The following is a 12,782-nucleotide window of genomic DNA, read 5'->3' on the forward strand; positions in this document are numbered from 1 at the left end:
ATCTTACTGGGAGGAACTTGGGAACTGGGAGCAAGACAATGACCCAAAACACACTGCCAACACAACAAAGGACTTCATCAGGGAAAAAAGTGTAAGGTTTTAGACTGGTCAAGTCAATCACCAGACCTTAACTCAACTAAGCATGCATTTCACCTCCTGAAGAGGACACTGAAGGGAGAAACCCCCCAAAACAAACAACAACTGAAAGAAGCTGCAATACAAGCCTGGAAAGCATCACAGAAGAAGAATACAACAGTTTAGTGATGTCAGTGGGTCACCGACTTGATGAAGTTGTTGGAAGCAAGGGATATGCAACCAAATATTAACTGTTATTTACTTTAAGACTATCTAATCCTATACTTTTGCCTACCTAAAAATTGGGTGGTCTGCCACCAAAGGTGTCTTGTTGTGAGTTGTTTAGATGTAAATATCAGGAAATGGAAGCTGAAATTGATCTCAAACCCATATGTCTTTAGTGTTTAGCAAAAACAAAAGAATTGGCCTTGCTTTTCCAGGTTTAAGAGAGGACGATGCTACTTTACTCCCTATGTTTGCTTCTGTGTAGGCTGTTTGGAATCCACATTGCTCACTTATCATGTGTTGTACAGGGCTTTGAACTGAAACTGTGAATAAGCTTAGTGATGCCCTGTTTTCAGAGAGTTCCCAGAACGTGCTCATTAATCAGTGGATGTGTTCTTTTCAGCACTTGACACTTGAAGCATTAAGCAATAGCATTGTGTTTACAGAGAGGGAGGTGCCAGGCTTTGCAGCAGCGCTTTCGTGCTTCTCAGCAGCTTTTGGCACAAGATTTTCTAGCTGTTTTCTCACTGAGCTTGATCTGCTGTGCCACATACCAGCTACCAGCTCTAAAAAAGAACTTTATGCTTTGTCTGACATTTTGATGTTATATATTTTGAATTTTCAGCCATCGTAAATATTTTCATACCTCCTTTTTCAAGTGAAGCATTGAAATACCATATAGGACAATTGATATTGCATAAATTCAGGAAGGGCTAATTGGTTATTTTCCCCAGATTTAAATTTGGGGTTAGTTTACTTTTCCTTAGAAGTAAGTATGTCAGGAAATGGATACTTTTTTCTTTTTTTTTTTGCATTTGCAGGACAGGTTTCTTTCAGTTTGCTTGGGCAGCAACATAGCTAAGCTGATATGAAGGTTTGTAGCTGTAAAATATGGATAAAATGACATTTAGCAAATTATTGAAAGCACATTTATGACTTTTTGATGTAACAAGATTAGAGATGTCCACTGTGGTCCAAATTATTGATGTCATGCAGCCTTACTTTTGAGAAGTTTAGTTTTTGAGAATTTTACAGAATCTGTTTTGCTGCTTTGTTTAGAATTAACTGTCATGGACTGTTTTAGTTAGTTTAATAACCCATTAAGTGAGAACAGTATGTGAAAATGTGGTTTGCAATGACTTACTATCAAGCAGATGTTTAGAATTACACACTAATAGATGCCACCTATGACTCATGCTAATTGTAATATCAATGGTAGATAAGTTCTATGAACTTATTAGCATAGCAGTGCCATGAAAAAGCTACTTCAGTCATTACAAAGTTAGTATTCTGTTTAATAATGCTTTATGTAGAATATGAATATTTTATCAGACTCTTCAATCACGGATGCAATGGAAAACAATAACGTGGCATATAGGATGCCTTTACAGTTGAACATTTGGGTCTAGAAAATAGATAACAAAGGCAAAAGAATATAATAGTTTAAGACATTGACCTATTTATATATATACATTTATATCATATATTGTAATCTTTGTGTACTGTTGTTAGTGTTTACACACTCACTGTTGGTTGAGCCAGATGTAAGTCATTTCTGAGCTAGTCATGTTTAGGGAATGCTACTCAAATTGGCTTTGCTAAGTTGCTAAAAAACAAATCGAAATGGCCGTTTACATTCATCTCTTACCATCGGTCAAACAAATTAGCAGTCAAATAAGCTGCAACGTCTCCATGATACGTTAATGTAAAAACACTGTCGAAAACGATCAAGTAAAGACGTGGCCTCAGATGTAAATGTATTAATTTAAATATCTTCTTTTAGAAAGGATCTCCCATAATTGTTACCATTGTGACAGAATAGGAAAATAGTATTCATAAAATCAATATCCATTTCCATATTGGATGCCACTAATAATACAAGTTTAAGCCCTTGCAGATGGTGCCACAGGAAGAGGCCGTTGGTAGTGGTTTTCTTATGGAGCCGACTCTAAAAACCTTGTTAAATGTCAGTGTGAGGACACAGTATCTAATCTGCATTGTGTGCATGGGAAAATGTTCCAGCGCTCTCCTCCTGCTGAAATCCCAACAAAATTTGCTTAAAGACTGCTAGAATGTGAATGTGTATAACTGACAGGAATAGCATTGCACTGGACCATGTCCCTTAAATGGTTAATAAAGTCTTCTAACAATGAGTAAAAAATATATTTATTTCTTCATTTTAACATACTGTCATTGCATTTTCACTGTTGGTTTATGTGCATCTGAAGAATTTTATTTATTTTCAGGACAATAATGTAGAAGCTCCATGTACTTCTATTGAAATCAAAGTGTACTAAGTTTAAACTGCTTGTGTTTTTGGCAGAAAATCACACAGATGGGTGCAAGTGCTTGTTTGCAGATGTGAAAGTAGAGAATGATATGTAAATGAGCAGTTTAGTAGTTTCCTATATAGTACTCCCAATAGCCTAAAGGCATATGCAACCCAGCCTCATGCAAAATAATTCTAACGAGCAAAAGTGATTTGTTGAATTTAATATGAAAGAAGTCTTAAAAAAACCTATGACAAACTTCCTTCAGTTTTAACCATTCATACAACTTGGCCCTAATAAATGTTTATTACAAAGTGATTGCTGAATAAGCTAAGCCAATATTGTTGCTTCTGCAATGATTCTTGCTGTTTCCGTTGCTAACTTCTTCACTAGGGAACTTCATCAGTAACGTGTATGAAAAAGAGGAGGCCTGAATTGCAGGACTAGTCAGTAGTGTGTGTTCTAAATAAGCATGTATAAGCCTTCAAAACTTCATTTTACTAGTTTTTGTATACTAGTACTACCTAAACCATTCAGGGTAGTGTCAGGTGAAGGAAATTGTGTATTTCTGAAGGAAGGGGCAGGCCTCATTTGCGCTGTCTCTTGTGTCACACCAGACTATTCCCAACCTTGCTAATGATTTCAACTATGTGTGACTGGAGCACTCACTGGTGCTGGCTTAACTGAAGAAGAGGACCTTTATTTCAGGACACTCACTTGACTGATTGGCTTTAGTGGAATGTATCTTAACAGATCTGCTAAAAATTAGACGTTTAATAATGATATATTTGGGTTACATTTATATCAAAGGTATGCTATTGCAGTTGATTGTTGCGCTACTCTCTTTAATATAGCATAGAAAGGGTGAGATTAGTTGACAAATTTTGCCTTTTCTCATTTTTTTGCCTGATTTGAGTCATGTAAAGGATGTAGAATTTTATAATATGCTTCTTTTGTCTAGAGGGACAGGGCACTTAATGGCACTTTATATGAAACCCCAAAGTGTGCTAAAGCCTTCAGTATTTATCATATACCTGTAAGATTAACAAAAAATATAAAAACACTGTAAAATTCCTTGCAATTACAAAATGGATTTGCCGCCTAAAGACATTGTACTGTTCTGCTCAGAGCTACATAGGTTTATACTTGTGCCTAAATCTTTGCCTTGTACAACATAGGCAGGTATGTGCCATAACAGAGGAGGCGTGATAAAAGACAACATTCCTGAGTATGAGCCACAGGTTTTAAAGCATGTGCTGTGTCAATAACATTGCCCTCAATCTGAACTCTGCATTTTAGTTTTTGAGAGTGGAAAGAAAGAGTAAATGTGCAAAAAGATGGTTGTTGTCATCACCTAACTCTTTCTGCCTTAACTGTCTGAACGGTCATTTTGCTACATTTGACATTATAATAATGCATCTCCATAACTATTATCCATGTGGCTCAATTTGAGGTAGGAGTCGACACCTTTCTTGTAAAATAGCAGCAAAAGGCATCCAATAAGAACATCCAGTATTCATTTAAACTTAAACTTTAAACTTAAAACTGTATTTTGATAAATGGTCATGTGACTGATGTATTGGTTTATTTTCTTGGTTGCTGTTTGTCATTGGCACGATGGTGCAGCAGGTAGTGCTGCTGCATTACAGTGCCTGGGTCCCTGGTTCAATCCTGTGCTCAGGTTCCTGTCTGGGCTGAGTTTTGATTGCCTTCTTTGTATCTGTGTGGGTTACCTCTGGGTTCTTCATTTTTCTCCTACCACCCAAAAATATGCCAGTAGGAGGCTGGTGTTAAATTGTCTATAGTACTTAATGTGTGTGTGTGTGTGTGTGTGTGTGTGTGTGTGCGTGATGCATGGTGCCTTGCGATGGCCTGGCATCTAATCCAGGCATCTGCTATATTCCTGAGATAGGCTACAGATCCACTGCAACCCTGGCCTGGAGAAAGCAGTTACTAAAGATGAATGAATGAATGTTATCTACCTTAAAAATGACCCAGGAAACTTATTGCTAATCAGTGTAACTTAATAATAGTGTAGTAGTTGGACTGTAAATTGGCCAACTTGCTTTCAGAAGGGAAAAGCATATAGTTTTACTTCAGAGTGCAGAGGGCTACTTATTGGAACTAAACCTGACTAAGAGAATGATATGAGCATGCAAAGTTATCATCAAGGTTAATTAGAAAAATCTAGTTAGATAGTTTCAGATTGTTTAATGTTTAATTAAAAAACTAATTTCAGTTTGTTTCTGTGTTGCAAAAACTTCTCTGCCATGGTAAACTGATGTAAAATAATTAACTGTTATTAACACAGTTAATTAATGGTTTAATTACACAGTTTGCTGGGGAACATATGTGGCTACACTTGTCACAGCTGATTAATGGATATTTAAGTGAACTCCCATGTGTTAGTCCTTCAGGTCACATTTTTTGCAGTGACCCTGTATTAGGGTGGCTGACTTTCTCAGGTGAAAATGATGTTTCTTTAAGAGAGAAACTAAGAGTTCCCTCCTCACAGCACCTTGACAGGTTACTGAAAGCCTCACAATAGGCAAATCTGTAAAGTGCAGGTTAAGGGGAGAAAATCACATCACGTAAACGTGTCAGTCACCACGCTAGTTTGCTTTGATAACTTTGGCATATTGTCAGACTTAAGCTATTGTAAGGCGTATTTGCAGAGTAAAGAATCTCAAAGCATTTGTTATTTGCTTATACCTTAGAGGATGTTTAAATTAATTAAATACGGTCTTAATGCATTTTGTTTGTAAACATGCAACTTATACAGTGCATGCTGACTTCTATGAAAACATCACCACAGTAACAGCTATGGCGCTTCATTCCAAGCAGCACTGGGCTGCTGGGTTTTGGTTGGGCTTTACTCAATGCTATATATAATTGTTTGACAACATAAATCAAGCCTTTAATCTGAATTCAATCCAGTATTTGAATATAAGCCTTCACCATGCATGTGTTATATCTGTTTGTGCTGACTTTTAAAATTAGATTACAGTTTTAACTGTATGTTACAGCTGTGTACAAAGTGTTGTGTAAGAATGTTTGATCATTTAAAGGTAGACATAACTCGAGAAGTGAAGTTTTTGTAGGAACTTGAAAGACTTAATCTCTCCTTTTTGTCTTCGTCTTTATACACCCCTGAGCTGATTTGTTGTTAGAGACGTTCTCCTTTGAACATAGATACTTTTGAATATTAGGGTGTGTCTGATGACCGCTGTGACAGGTCTGTTGTGCAAGTTTCACATTCCCTTGAGTTAGCAATTTAGGATTCAACTATTGAAGTTAGCCTAAATTCTGGCAAATCATGGAATATTACTTTTTGAAAATGAAAGCCTAGTTAAGTTAAATTTAATTGTTCCTTGGCAGGCTATATGGTTACAGGTTACCCTAATAAGTGTTAAACTGACTGTATAGAGAAACGGGAAAATGGAAAGTAGTGAGAGGGGAAAAGCATCTTATACTGTGAAGAGTAATGATTTTAAATAATTACAGAATTTTTAATTATGCTTTCAGGACATCTGCTACTTCCTGTTAACTTCTGCATCCTGAGAGCAGCAGGCATAGGAGCGTGCCAGCCATAACCCCAGAGATGTGGATTAATGGTGACTTTGCGACTCTGTCAGACCCAGCAAGGGAGTGTGGAGCTAACAGACAGAATGACAGACGGGACAGATCATAGCACATGGCATCTAAAGCCGGGGACTCCAGAGGGACACAAGATTTTGATATGCTGATCGGCCTGGATGAGTCTTATCGTTAAAGCTGACGCTTTCTCATTTATTTTTGAAAGTTCTATGCTGCTTGTTGTAGGCTGTCAGGATGAGATGAAGATTCTGTCTGCTTTAGTCCGAAATAGTCGTGTGAATCATGTAAGCTGCTCCATCCGAAATTTTACATTCTATATATTTTAGGAGAAATGTAGATTTTGTGTAAACAAATGTTTGTTGCATATATAGAGGCAAATAAAAAAAAGTAGTTGCAGAGATTCTTGACTGATGTAAGTCACCCTGGGTAACTGAATAAGATCTGAATTTATGATGGTACGGCAGGTGGTTTAGAAAGCTGCAGCAGAATCCCCTTGCTTAATTGCTTTGTGAATTTTATTATTTAAAGGATAAGGCAACCAGATGGTCATTTGGATGGAAAGTTAACTTTTTATCCAGCTCTCTGTTTAGAGAAAAAGGGGGCCTTTTCAAGACCTCATTATGGCACAAACTTTTATTAAAAATGTTGAGTTTGATCAACTGTAATTAGGTCAGCGTTCGAAATAAGAATTTCTTCAGCTTTAAACAATCTCCATGTAAGAGGGAAAACTTGCTACATACTATTTTACACTACTTTAATCTTACCACTGTAGAAAACATTATAACAAGATGACTCACATAGTAAATGAAAACAAAAGTTGCTTTGACTCACATGATTGATGGGGGTAGAATTACAGTGAGCTCACTTGTTCCCAGGGTGGTCCGTTTGTGTTAGTCATGTTATTTCAAGAGTCTAACAATACATGTTTAACCCTCCAACCCTGCCCTCTGAACATTAGACACTGACATTTGCTCTTAATATGTCTTTTTGACTATTGTATTTTTTCATTAAGGAATCTTATTTTTAAAAGTTGTATAGTAGACTTAGCATTGTTATTTTCCCAGAAATAGAGGTCATAGCCTACAGTTAAACTATGACCTCTATTTCTGGGAAAATAGTTCCAGCTTGATATTAATAAGACGGTACTTGGGTATTGGCATTGGTGTAGGGAATTTGGAAAGATATTTAATGAGATTGAAGTCATTTGGCTATAGTTAAGTGGCCTAGGCATATGAAATCAGAAAAAAAACAACCCAGCATTGCTTTGGATGTGGCCATAGATGGCAGTATTTTGCTTCAGTTTCTACACAACTGTGACCTGGGTGCCTTAAAATCTTGTCTCCACCTACCCTTATATTAATATTTCCTGTCTTTTGTAGTATCTTTCCTTGCTTGTACTGATTGTATTGATATAACCTTTATTTTATATATTCATAAGTGTTTTTTTTTTTGTTGAAGTATATTAAAGGCATACTGCTAGTTTGGCAAGGGCACACTTCACAAGATCTCTCAAGATTCTCAAGATTCCCATGCAAAAAAAAAAAAATTAACAAATAAATAAAATAAAATAATGTAATAAAAATCACGTTAATTCATAAACATTCATAAATGAGTCAAGACAGGTTGATAGGATAAAACATTTCCTAAGCATTATTCATATTTATCTATCTAGTAATGAAATAGTCCTGCTATTATTATCTAATTTTAGGATAATATATGTCTACACAGTTTACCACCGATACTCTGAAAGTGAAAACACAAGTTAACCACAGAAAATTATTTACCCTTCACGGTAGCCTTAGAGGTATTGTAACAGATTGTGAAGAATGTTTCCGTAAACATGTTTTTCACCTTTAAAATATTCACTTTATTGTTGTATCTTTTTAATAGTCAGATCATCCTTAAATTTGGTGGGTTCTCCTCAGTTTCGTTAAGTATTAAATCACTTATTCTATGTATTACATCTGTGTCTGTACTTCCCATATTTGTCTGCTAACATCATAGTTTTTTTGCTTGGTATCAAATATCATGAGATGGGTCATATTTGAATATTGAAAATAACAGTAAAATAAAGAGCAGTTGCGGTTCATTTTCATTCTAACAAATTACACTCCACCCCTATTTGCTAAGTTATTGAGGATTTGTTGACAAGCTCTTCCTCAACAAATTGTATTTGTACAACAGTATTTCACTGATGTCTTTTGATATGGCTGAGGCCAAGGTCAGTTTTATATTTTACTGAAATCATAAAGTGACACTCGAGATAAACAGAATGTTTACTCTCCCTGTGTGAGCTGAGACAGATATGTAAATTTAGCCTTATTCTTTCATCAAATTTGCATTTGCCCTCTTAACCAAACACTATAGGGCTCCAATTCAAACAACTTTAATGATGGCTGCCCCTTTATGACCGATTGCCATATCAGGGAAAAAGGAAAGAGCAATTTAGATTTTGAATGAACTGAGAAAAGCATCCTAGCTATCACCCACTGGCTGACAATAATTGGATCAGGTTTCCAGCAAAATGGTTGTGTTCTGATGCTCTAGTGGCTGACTGGTGATCAGCCGCCTTTTTTTTGCCTATTTGTTGTTTGCCTTTTATCTACCACTTGCAGACCTTTCCATGGGCTCCATTCCGGCCCCCGCTAATCAAACAACTTTTTAATAAGACTGAACGGCAGCTTCGTGGCCTGTGGATAGATTCACCACTCTCGCTGTGGAACACTGGGAAAGCAGAGATGAATATCAATGAAGACATAAAATGCATGCAAACACATGCATCGAAAAAGTTATCCTCATTGTTTTTTTTCATCAGTAGTGTACAGTAGATATCTATATGCTTTTTATAAATGTCTCACATTATGCATTTTCATATACGTAATACTGAAGGAACAATTTCTGCATATATGTTTGTGGACAACTTTTGCTTATTTTATTCAGTGGCTTACCCTGATTAGTATTGTGATTAGTATTATTACATTTTCAAAGCATTAACCTGTCCTTCTCCCCTACCTGTCTACAGGGAGTTGAGTTGTGGTGATAAAATTACAGCAAATATTTCCTAATGCTCTGCTGTAGGGTGCTGCGCTCTGATTGTTGGAACTCCAGCTTCAGCTAGAAGGTCTGAAGGGAATGCGGGTGCTTTTCACGACTCATTCCTGGGCTGAATATTGATGCCTCACAGGTCCTCGCGAGCTGGGCAGCTGCTTGGGTTAGTGCAGCCATTGAGAAGTTAACAAGCTCAAAACAAAACAAGTGACAAAAAGCCACAAAAGGGAGGGGGCTGGGAGATTGAGCACAGCCTTTAGAGGCGCTGTGTTTAAGGAGCATCCCAGTGTTCCCTATCTCCCCCTGCATGGACGTAGAGGCAAAAAGTGAACTGTGGTGTGGGCCTTTGCTAGGTGACTGAGGTTTTGTGGTCTGGAATGTGCCTTCTGTTAGATCTGTGGTTCTCCCTGTGAAAGCACCCCAGAGTATTTCAGCAATTTCTCATAGTTCTGTATGTCGGCTTACGATATGACACACTCAGGGTAAAAACAACTAAGTGTTACCTTTTTTTTGTAAATATATCTCTATATTTCTTTTTCTGGCAGCCCATCAAATTGCTATCTAATTGTAGCAGAGGTGGTTGGGGGAGCGGATATCAGCTTTTCTCTCTCTTTGGCTGCTGGCGGCCCTGCCATTCACAAAGCCAGGGGATGCCACACACATTCTGTTTGTTCTACATGAGCAAACAGATTGTAAACTGGCTGATAATTTTTGTACTGACAATGTCATTTACGGCTGTCAGGCTTTTGTCTCTTGTGTTTGCTTTATTCAAATATGAACCGAGTGGACCTCCCCTCTGCTGCTCTCTTCTGCATTAAAATCACATCAATTCAGTTCCATTTCGTCTTATCTGAAATTCATTGGAGGCAATCACTTGGTTGAATGCCCCTGCGTTTCCATGGAGACGAAAGGTCCCGCACAGACTTCAGAAGGATTAGGAACTTGTAAGATTTAAGTCGTGAAGTACACACTTGCTTTGTTGCTTCTTGCTTTGATATCAAGTTGAGAGAATTGGCCTTTTGTGCTTTGATTTAGAGAGAAAAATAAGTATTGATTCTGATGACTTGTTGCTCACAAGAGATGATGAATTATGTTTAGTTGCTACTTTTTTGCACGTTTTGTGACATTGCTTTTATTGTTTTCTAGAAAATCCATTTATGCATTCCTCACACTGTGAGTTAATTGCACGTGGACACTGGAAATTTATGTTTCATTCCTATTTTGCAAGATGTGATCTTTGTGCTGCAGCTATGACAGTCGTGGTGGCATGCAGTGGTGGGTGCCCCAGTGGCACAGTTTTCAGTCCAAGCCCAGACAATAAATCGAGCTCACCTCCCTGACTTGCTGCTCCTTACACATACATCCCCTTCTTTTGTTCTTCAGAGGTCAGGGCAGCTGAGTGTTGAGTTATTCACATCCCAACTGTCTGTCTGGAAGTTGCTGCAGATGTTACTGTGCTTTCCTTTCATTCTTCCTCTCTCCAACTCTCCTCCTCCCCGCCTTCACAGGCTGTCTGTGCATTTGCCAAGCTAGGTTTTAAAGGAGTGGAAGGGAGGAAAAAAGTAGCCTATGAAAAAAGACTGCAAGGCGAGGCTCCTGCCCCTGAATTGGCTCCTCTTTTATTTGTCGCCAGCCAAAAGTACAAAGTAAACAAACTGAAGTAAATGGATTCATTTTTAGTTGTGGTGGGGCATTTTGTGTGCAGCCGTAGGCTGCTCCTTTTTGTCCGTCTTTACCATCAACGCTAACATCTATTATCCTTCTTTGTTGAAAGTGACAAGCATTTTTTTTTCCGACTTTAATGTGCTCAAAATATTTTGGCTAAGCACAGGAACAAAGACATATCTTTGAATGTGGTAATTATTGCATTTGAATTGTTTATAGGAAACTTGTCGTTGCTGTAGTTTAGTTCGCATCACAGTAAAACTTCAGCACATAAATCCCTTATTCCACCACTGAATGTTGACAAGAGTTGTATGGAATGTTTGTTTGTTTAAATAAATGTGATTTTAATAAAACCCATTAACTGTGAATCATTGATTGCCAATCATGAATTTAAGAACAGTTAGTACATTTTATGTTAAAGGCAGGTTTATCACTTTTTGCAGTGTGAGCACACCAAGATAGTTCATCAATCAGTCACAGTTATAATTCACCTACAACATTTTATGAAATTTGAGGAGTAAACAGGAGAGATCTCAAGTGGCATGCCATTACCCGGAGTGTCTAAACAATCAATCAACATTTGCAGCTTGCTATTTACCATGTTATTTGGACCTTTGGCCATATGTCACAGCCTTTAGACCTGACAAGTTGATTATATTGAAATAGATATTGGAAATGGGGAGTGGTTTCTTATGAATTCTTTCTTTCTGGAGTATATTTACAATGCACAGTAGCTAATTATCATTAAAATACATGTTAAATGTTATATAATTTATATATTTAACACATGACAGGACAAATGATCTATAGTTGTTTTCATGTGTTTTTGTACTATAGTTTTTGATAGATTTGGAAAGCTAAAGGCACCAAATATTAGTTTGTCCAATGAGAAGATTTTACATAATTAGGGTCATCAGACTATTGATATTATTTCTTTTTTTTTTAAAGCCTCAGCAAAAAGTGTCATATAGCATAAAGCAGAAATCTTTTTAAGAATTACAATACAAGGAAAATAGAAGGATCTTTATATGGTGATACATTTGGTGATAAATCTGGCAATGGTTAAATTAGGCAGACTTTCATTTTCTAAGCCCACAGCTATCATTGGACCACCAGAAACTGACTGTGACATGAAACGTGTAAATACAGTGAATCCAAGTTACATCCTGTCCAACTTCTCTTTCTATTACTCAAGACAGAACTTACTCAGCCTTGAACGTGGTATAACTCACAAAGAGCCGTCTCTGAAAGAGCTCGAGACCTGGTCCTGCCCATGCCTGTTGGGGCGATATTGTATGGGAAGAGGATTATTCCCAAATACCAGCCCTACGTTAACAAAGACAACTGATGATGGCAAATTAGAGTCTGGCTTTTGTGCAGAAAAAAAAACATATGGGATGAAACTTACTTCTAAGGCCCATCACACCTGGTGGTCTCAAATTTGTAATAATGTGTCATTCTATAAAGTTACCTGTGCTGGATATGCACTGAACACCACTTAAGTGTAACATTAACAAATGACTAATAAAGAGCTTCTTTTTGCTATGTCAGAGCTTTTACATGTTGGTGCAAATGCCTCACTTTTATTTTGGAAGTGTTTGCACTAATACAGAAATGCAGCAGCGTTATTTACGTATTCTGACAAATAAGTGTTTCACTTAAAAACGTATTTTGTATAAGGATGATATCAATTGTCAGAGAAAATTTGGGGGTTTTAGGTAATATGTGATTGTTATTTGTGATTTAGGAATCAATTCTTGTTTACCGAATATATAGTTATTTAAAATTTACCTTTAATTAGTCTATACAGGTTAAACATATTAATTAAATTAATTGCAATTTATCAGATTTCTACAATATCAATCATTTCATGGGAAAAAAAAAATGCTAAATCATATGTTC

This window comes from Pangasianodon hypophthalmus, chromosome 10, assembly GCF_027358585.1.
Source record: "Pangasianodon hypophthalmus isolate fPanHyp1 chromosome 10, fPanHyp1.pri, whole genome shotgun sequence".
NCBI lineage: Eukaryota > Metazoa > Chordata > Actinopteri > Siluriformes > Pangasiidae > Pangasianodon > Pangasianodon hypophthalmus.